General features: G+C 44.4%; 1 protein-coding gene across 4 annotated transcripts in view; it reads left to right on the forward strand.

Moving 5' to 3' along the window:
• PRUNE2 (prune homolog 2 with BCH domain) overlaps positions 1-9101 on the forward strand; it is a 242365-nt gene that overhangs the window by 172389 nt on the left and 60875 nt on the right. The gene's annotated exons all lie outside the window — the stretch shown is intronic.

The following is a 9101-nucleotide window of genomic DNA, read 5'->3' on the forward strand; positions in this document are numbered from 1 at the left end:
GTGGACACTCTGGGATTCAAAGTTTCCCACCTCCACAGCCTCTGCTTTTCTAGCAGACACACTGCCCATCACACAGAAAAGGCGACTGTGGTTTTATGTAAGCACCTAACTTACGAGTAAGAATAAGGAGACTCCACAGCAGACTCCAAATCTTAGTGTGAAACATTCATTCCCTAATTGGCTGAAAAACTGGCCATGAAACCAGTGGTTCGATCATTCATTCATTCATTCACTCACCATATGGTGTCTGAGAATCTGCTCTGTGCTGAGTTTCTGGGTGGCCAGTGGGCATATAGCAAGGAATGGGATGTCATCCCTGCCCTCAAGCTTTCTGGGCCTACGGAAACTCCTTAGGGTTGTTCATTTCTCTTCAATTTCCCCTGATAAAGCCCTGCTGCTTCTGGGGGCAAGAAGGCAAATTGTAAAAAGCAACTCAAGTAAAGGGGAAAATCATGTTTCGTCTTTAAAATGTAGTGGAGAAAAGATCTCTCTTTCCTGTTCGCTTTGGGAGTATAAAGGACTATACACACCACATACCCACTGTGAGTCAGGAATCTGAATTCCAGCCCGGCTCTGCCATTACTGGTTATATGTTTTAGGATTAACCCTGTACTTAAGTTTCCTCATCCATAAAATTAATGGGTTGAGCCGGAGGATCTCAAGACTTCCTTCAATATTAAATCCTGGGGACTTAATCTGTGTGTAAATAGAATGTGTCCAGGAGAGCTGTGGCATCTTCAAATTACATTTCTCGATGAAAAGAACAGAGAAAACAGAAAGCACAGCAGGGGTATATGGAGGGTTAGTAAAGTGCCATAAAGAGTTAAAAGCTGTACCATATTCAAGGGCAGCTTCATAAATTCAGACATTTTCAGTTGGCCTAATCTTTCTTTCTTCCTGTCAAGCTATTTCCTTCCAGAGAGACCCCAGATCCGTTATCAGAAAGAGAGTGACGGGTGGGTCCCCGCAGTCCTGCTGGCATTGTTATGGATTGAGCTGAGAACTCAGGCGGCCTTGAGTGGCTGAGCTGTTGTTTGGCTTCTTGTCTGCATTTTGCACATGCCCCTGAAACCCAACAGATGATAGTGTTCAACTGTGCCACTCACCTCTTTGCTTTCAATGAGATTTCTCCACTCATCCCTTTCTGCTCAGCCCCCGAAGTAATGGAAATTTTCCTCACAACACGGGGAGAGGGGTAGATTTTCCCGCTGGCATTTGTATTATGTTTTGCATAAATAATTGACCCTAAATGAATTTGCAAGTTTCCCTCCATGCTAGATTTTGGGAGGATGCACGGTTGTGATTCTCTAAGTGGGCTTCTAAGACCAGCAGCCTCAGCATCACCTGGGCACTGATTAGCCATGCAAATTACCAGCCCCACCCCAGACCTCCTGAATCAAGAACTCGGGATGGGGACCAGCCTTCTGTGCTTGAACACTTCCTCCAGGTGATTCTGATGCACGCTTAAGTTTGAGAACCACTGGTGTAACGCTTACTCCCAGCCCACTAGGAGTTTACAGTTTAATAGGGGAGTGAGATGTAAGTGAAAAGGTAGATAGTAGTGTAATATTTAAATTAAGATCGTTAATGAGAGATGTTTATTTAAAAATAAATAGTTACTAATTAGGAGCATTTGCCTTGGACCAGGTAGAAGCACTGTACATGCACTATCTCACGTTACCATGGCAACTGTATGAGGTAAGAATTACACAGGAGAGGAAACTGTTCAGATAGCTTGAACCACTTGTTCTGGCTTATAGTTAGAAAGTGAAGAAGCTAGGATTTGAATTCGAGTCTCGCTGCATCCAGAGTGTGTGTTAATGTTACTAAGTTAGGAAGAGAGGCATCGGAGGAGGGCGCTTTTATCGGGGAGAACCAGGCATGGCTTATGATCCCCCAGACTCCGGAGGCAGAGTGCTCAGGGCACATGGTATTCTAAGGGGCCCATGAGAGGGTTTAAATTTCTTCTAAAATCAAAAGAAAAAATAATTATACTTTTGTGTGGATTAGATTTGTCTTTCTACCAATGCAGTTGTAAAATAAATTTTCATATTTTTTTTTAATGAAAGAAGGGACCCATGAAGGCAAAAGTTTCTAAGGCCCATGAAAGTCATACTTCGGCCCAGAGAGGTACAGTTAGAGATGGGCGTTTATGGAAGGTCATACTCTGGAAAGGCAGAGAAGAGGGTGAGAGGCAGTCAAATTAACTGGGAAGAACAAGACAAAGGAAATCGTGGAGACAGGAAGGTAATCACAGAAGCAGTGTGATAAGATAGCCGTATTTTCCCAACCGAAAACCTGGAAACATCTTCTGACACAAAATCTCATCATAGGACAGAATACCCCAAATCAAGACTATTCTGAAAAGCAAATTAAAATGTGGTCTTCATAAATAGAAGAAGGCTGATAGTATATGCAATATGCCACTCCAGCTACAAATCGGCTTCTTGTCCTCCCCTTGTTACCAAAACATTGGGTTCTTATTGTCCCCCAGGATGGAAATCAAAAGAGACAACAAACGGGAGTAGGAAGGTAGAAGTTTACTAGCTTGTGCACAGGAGAGGCACAAGGGAGCCGGTGCTTCGAAAGGAAAGGGGCAGGTGACCGGCTCGTTAGGGAGCGGGACTGTGGGACTTTTATTAGGGAAAGGTTAGGGAGGAGGGCCATGTCATGGCATGGAGCGGTGGGGCTGTGCTTGAGCCTGTGCTGTTGTTTGACATGCCACCACCTGTGTTGCATGCATCATTAGCATGGTGGCTCTCCACCCTTGGGTGTAATGTTTACTCTGCTAAATAGGGCTAGGGTCACCTTCAGTGGACTTCTGAGTGCTCGGGCACATGCATAAGCCCAGGAAAGTCCAGAGGCTGCGGAGTATGGATCTTGGTAGCCTCTCTCTGATTCTCCTAGCCTGCCGATTGGTTAGGGGCCTCATCTTCTTAGGCCAGGGGCCCCACAGAAGACCCTGTCTCGTTAGGCTGGTTCCTGTCTCACCCTCAGCTGCCGCACGCCCGTCAGCTCCCACACTGTTCTGAGAACAGTAAGGCACATATTCAAAACCTGGAGAAAACAGAAGAAAGATGCCTTCTCTCCTTGTATTCTACCTAGTGATTCTTGTTAACAAAACTTGTTATGAGTGCTGGGAGATGAACGCTCTCCCTCGAGGTCTTCAGCACTCTGTTCTAGTTCCTTAGGATCAATCTTTCCAGAGACTTTTGCCAACACTTTGATCATCCTCCAGCTATAGACCCTGCCAGCTCAGGATCACACACCGATACCCCAGACAGTGATAGAAATGCCTGATCCTCCTGCTGGTCAGAGAACATCTGCAGAGTAATCTGCAGCACACAGCTGTTTGTAAAATGAAGAACCATTTAGATGTTTGTTTTAAAGAATGTGTGGGTACAAGGAGGTTGTGTGAAGAAAGGGTAATTTGATTATGTACTAGTCAGGGTTCTGCAGATTAACCAAACCAATAGGAGCTATAGGATGGAGAGAGAGAGAGAGAAACATTGTTTTAAGGAATTAGAACTGGCTTGATGTGGGCTCAGTGAGCCAAGGAGTCAAAAGAAAGATTTCCTGGACTCTCAAGGTCTGGCAGTAGTGCTCCTTTATTCAGAGAATAGCATGGAGTAGCATGGGGACAGGACCCATGGGCAGTGAAAGGGCTGCAGCCTGGGGACAGGACCCATGGGCAGTGAAGAGCTGCAATGGGTTGAGGGTAGGGCTAAATTTATAAGGCATAGGTATGTGAGTTATTTCTTTACGAGGCAAAGGAAAGGTCATGAAAAAATCGTTAAAATGGTAGCAGTGCATGTGGGGTCTGGTTATCGGGTGGTCCTGTAACTTTGGATAAGAATCAGGTCGGATGAGTTCAGGACGGCCTGTGCTTCCGGGAGGATGATAGAGATCGGTATGTAGGTGAGGACACTGTGGGCTTCTCTCCCTGGGGCGGACTTGATCCTCATCAGGCTTGCACAATTTTAGGGGCTGGCAAATCTGGAATCTGTAGGCCAACCCAGCAGGCTGGAAACTCAGGCAAGAGTCGCTGCAGTCTTGAGTCCGAATTCCACAGGACCGCAGGCTGGACACTCAGGCAGAGTCTCTGTGTTGCTGTCTTGAGAAGTCCTTCGGGAAACTTCAGATTTTGCTCTTAAGGCTGTCAACTGATTGGATGAAGCCCACCCACATTGTGGAGGGTAATCTACCTTACTCAAAGTCTGCTGATTTCAGTGTTAATCACGTTTAAAAAATACCTCCACAGCAACGTCTGGACTGGTATTTGACCAAATAACTGGGCACCAGAGCCTAGCCAACTCAACAGGCAACATTAACCATCATAGGTTAGATTCAAAAGCCTGAACTAAATGCTAAGCAAGCATCAAACGCTTACCCTTTGTAAAGTCACCATGTGAATTACATAAAAATGGGGCCATTGGTGTACAGATGTATTGGCTTTCTATAGTTGTGGGACAAGGAAATAGCCGTGCAGGGTGGTAAAAGGAAATTTTCCAAGAGGACTAAGAAAATGGGCAGTACTTATCCAATCTTTTGGAGATTCATGCAGCAGTGGGGGACAGGTCACATATACTTTTTTCTTTTTCTTTTTTTTTTTTTTTTGAGGAAGATTAGCTCTGAGCTAACATGTGCCACCAATCCTCCTCTTTTTGCTGAGGAAGACTGGCCCTGAGCTAACATCCATGCCCATCTTCCTCTACTTTTTATGTGGGACGCCTCCCACAGCGTGGCTTGGTAAGTGGTGCATAGGTCCATGCCTGGGATCTGAACTGACGAACCCTGGGCCGCCGAAGTGGAACATGCAAACTTAACTGCTGTGCCACTGGGCCAGCCCCCACATATACTTTTGAAATGGAGTATTTGGAAGTAACCTGATCCTTATATTTGTGGCACTATATCTTGCCTCTTAGCTCTGTGAGGTGAGTTATTTGGTACTCTCTAAAATAAAAATGACCTTCAAACAATATATTTCATATTCCACATGACCTCATTCTTATGGTGATATCTATGCATCTTTTTCTTTTTATATTAGTTATTTTGGGTCTTTTTCCTGTCCAACAAGACTACAGAAAAGACTTTGGGGGCTGGCCCGTTGGCATAGTGGTTAAGTTTGCACACTCCACTTCACTGGCCCAGGGTTCACAGGTTCAGATCCTGGGCATGGACCTACGTACCGCTTATCAAACCAGTCTGTGGCGGGTCCCACATACAAAGCAGAGGAAGATTGGCACAGATTTTAGCTCAGGGACCATATTCCTCAAGCGAAAAGAGGAAGACTGGCAACAGATGTTAGCTCAGGGCCAATCTTCCTCACAAAAACAAAAAAAAACAACAAAAAACAAGACTTTGCCTTTCCTCCTGTAACACCATTAGATCTTTCTATGTTTTTCATGAGACCTTCTGAAATCAGGCCTTTTCTGACTCTGACTAATGGTTGGGGAGTTAGTACATTGGGCCTTATACCCATGAGAATGTTGAAATGAAAACCAGGTAAAGAAGTAATCCGTCGACTCTCTCTCAGGTTGGGTAATGATACATTTGGGCTCTCAAGGGAGTCAGGCTCTGTGAGCACAGACTGCCCTCTGAGGCTTACTGTTTGGATGGGCTCTACCCCAGGTCCCAGCATTTGCCCTTTCTCGGAGCTAAGTTGATCCTCTATAAAGGACAACATGCCCTTGTTTATTCACTCTTTTTTGGCTTTGCGCTGAACCAAACCTGGAAGACCAAACTTGGCACTGACTCTGTGTTCATTTATTTTTGTGATTATATTTCATCATTTGGTGTGTTATATTTGGTGAGTTCGTGGTGATAATTAAGTCTTATTGAAAGTTCTTTAAATTTGCACTTTAATTCAGGCCTTCCTTAGTCTCCTTCTTTTTGTATCTCCTCCCCCATCTCACCCCGACCCCGGCCACCTCTGCACGTCCAGCCAGCCCTGCCCAGACTTCCAGTAAGTGCCTGTGGAGAGACAAATATGTTCTTTTCTTTGGTCCACCCAATCGCCATTTGCGATAGGCAGGGCAAGTTTAATTATCGCTGTTGCATAGACGAACGAACTAACTCAGTAGGTGAGCTGTTTAATGTCATCGAGAAATAAGAAAAAGTGGTAAAGTTGGGATCTGAACTTAAGTCTTCTCTCTTCCAACCCAGTGCTTGTCAATACGACACAGAGACCAAAGCAATCATTTTTTTTAACTTCTATGAGTTGTGTTTATTCCTATTTTCCCACTGTCCCATTGAAAGGCACATCAAGTTTAATAGCCAAAGTTCCCAAAGAGATATTTGGAGAATAACTGAGCCAGAACACCTCTGACGCTTTGCCCTGTCACGTGATCTAGTGAGCTCTTATCACATCTGAACACATCTTTCCCACCACAGCAAATCTGAGACGGCTGCTGCCGTGTCCGTGGGCTGCTCCGTCTGTGATATGTGGGGCCAACTTGAGTGGCCAGAGGCCAGAGGGAGGCGAGAGAATCAAAGCCCCTCGATGTGCATTTAAGTTTTCCAAATATTTACAGTTGTGGAATTTTGTGGTGAGGGATTTTACAGCGAGAGAAAGCCACGGGTGCCAAGATGAGGTGATGCAACTTAGCTGTCCCGTGGGAGGAACACCCACAGAAGAGCCGTTTTGCATTGTGTTGGCTTCTAGTTAGAGGAAAAGTCCAAGGTGCTCCTCTGGCTGGAATAGCTAAATGTCAAAACTAATGTCAGAAAGAAGGATCTCCATGAAAATCGATGGTATTTGAGGAAGATAAGTAGGATGCTTTCAAAAGCTGGATATGTTAGTGTATCAGGGACCCATTAGGAAAGAGATGACACGTTGAAATATAGATGATCTGAGAAATATTTAATAAAGGGAGTGTTTACAAAAACAGAGGCAAAGTGTGAAGAACTCAAAAGGAATTTCGCCATGACCCAGGAGTAGTGAACAGTACAGCTGTTATCATTCCTAGGCCTCAGGGGTAAAGGGAGGGGGTGATTGCCAGAACCCAGAAAGAGAATTTCAGGTCGAAAGGACCAATCTGAGAGGAGCAGTGACCTACTGTTGAGGGACACAGCCAGCCTGAGGCATTCCCACAGGGAGGGAGCCAGGTGAGGGCATATCCTTGCCTCTCTCTTTCCTCTGACCTCCTACCAGGTGCCCTGATTTGTCAAAACCAAGTGGAAGTCAGAGGAAGAGGGAGCTTCCTGGGGCAGAGCAAGGTGGAGAAAGTAGGAGAATGGACCTGAAGAACCAAACAGAAATTATTCAGCACAGTTGCCTTAGTTGGAGAGTGGTGCAACCTCAGCTTCTGAAAAATGTGCTGAGATATATTAACGTGCGGGATTAGTTAACCCTTCCTCCAGTGCATTGGGGGATCTGTTTCCAAGATCTGTGTGAGTTCTTTTAGAACAAAGGCTATCAAACAGTCACGCCAGGATTGGGTCACCCTTTGTAGAAATCCAAGCTGTACCAATGGAGGATTAGAATGCTGCCTTCCCTCCATTTTAACTGTTGGTTAAGGGTTGTGGCTTCTTTGAAATCAACATAAGAGAGTTTTTTTATTATTATTATTTTTCTATTATTTTTCTATTGTTATTACTATTTTCTATTCATTCCCATAAACTATTTCAAAATGTTGATCAACTCTGGATCATAATTTATGGAAGACTGAGTGAAAATATGTAACGCATATGTTCCTTTACATGTTCCACAATCTGCCCTGGATTAAGCCCAGCCCAGCAGAGAACTATGTACTGTACCATGTTGCAGAGGATAACATAGAGTTTCTTTGTCCTGTATAGATTTCATTGTGTGCCATTGGCTTACCTTGATGGAAAACTTAAGGAACTTATCTCTATGCCAAGGATGTTATTGAGACCATGATTTTTTAACCAGAATACCTGTGCTCTCTTGAGCAAATCCAGTGTAACCTCCATCTTGACTGTTAGTTTAGGAATGTGACTGCCTTTAATTAATAACATTTATGTAATTGGTCATGTTTATCCTTTTGAGTTGGCCCCTTGGAAGCTTACGTTTCACAGCCAAATTTACCACTCACCAGTATCAAATGTATAGAATTCTAGAGTACATATTTTATTGTATTTATCTAAGTCTTAACTCCATGTTGTGGTCCTGTCATTCTTTTTTTTCTTTTTCAGCTATTTCTAAGTCATGTGATGGTGGATTTTTATATATCTACCAACGTTGCCTTAAAGTGGGAATATAAATAAGTGTATAAACCTTCATAGGACTGTCCACTGTTCCCTTGAAGAGGCTTCATATTTCCCTTGCCTCTTTGCTATTAGTGTATCTTTTAAATCCCTGCTCCCCCATCCTGTTTTCTGCATATTGAAATTCTACTGTTCGCTTAAGCCCCAGACCAAATGCCTCTTTCTTCCTAAAACAGTCTCCATTCTTATCAAACAGAAGGAATCCCTCTCTCTCCTGAATCTCCTCACGCTGGTCTTCCTCACATTCTGCCTCATGTTATACTTACTACCCGGATGTAAGCCACTCAAGGCTGTGAGCCACTCAGCTGGCCCCCTGGCTGAGTGGTTAGGTTCTCGTGCTCCACTTCAGCTGCCTGGAGTTTTGCCAGTTTGCATCCTGGGCCCAGACATGACACCACTCATCAGGCCACAATGAGGCAGCATCCCATAACACATCCCATGGCACAACTGGAGACACCCACAACAAGAATCTGCAGCTGTGTAATGGGGGGGTGCTTTGGGGAGAAGAATAAAAAATAAAAAGAAGATTGGCAACACTTGTTAGCTCAGGTGCCAATCTTTAAAAAAACAAACTAGGGAAGCTTCCCTCTTTTTTCTGTTTTTTGTTTTCCCCTCTCCAACGCCCCAGTGCATGGTTGTGTATCCTAGTTGTAAGTTGTTCTAGTTCTTCTATGTGAGCCACTGCCACAGCATGGCAACTGACAGATGAGTGGTGTGGTTCCACGACTGGGAAGCAAACCTGGGCCCCCACGTAGTGAGCACCGAACTTTAACCACTAGGTCACCAGGGCTGGCTCTCTTTTTTATAACTTGTATAATCCACGGGAGTTCATCTAATATATGAGAGTTATGTAGCACTCATTTTTTTTTTTT

The sequence above is a fragment of the Equus quagga genome, chromosome 6, assembly GCF_021613505.1.
Source record: "Equus quagga isolate Etosha38 chromosome 6, UCLA_HA_Equagga_1.0, whole genome shotgun sequence".
Lineage (NCBI taxonomy): Eukaryota > Metazoa > Chordata > Mammalia > Perissodactyla > Equidae > Equus > Equus quagga.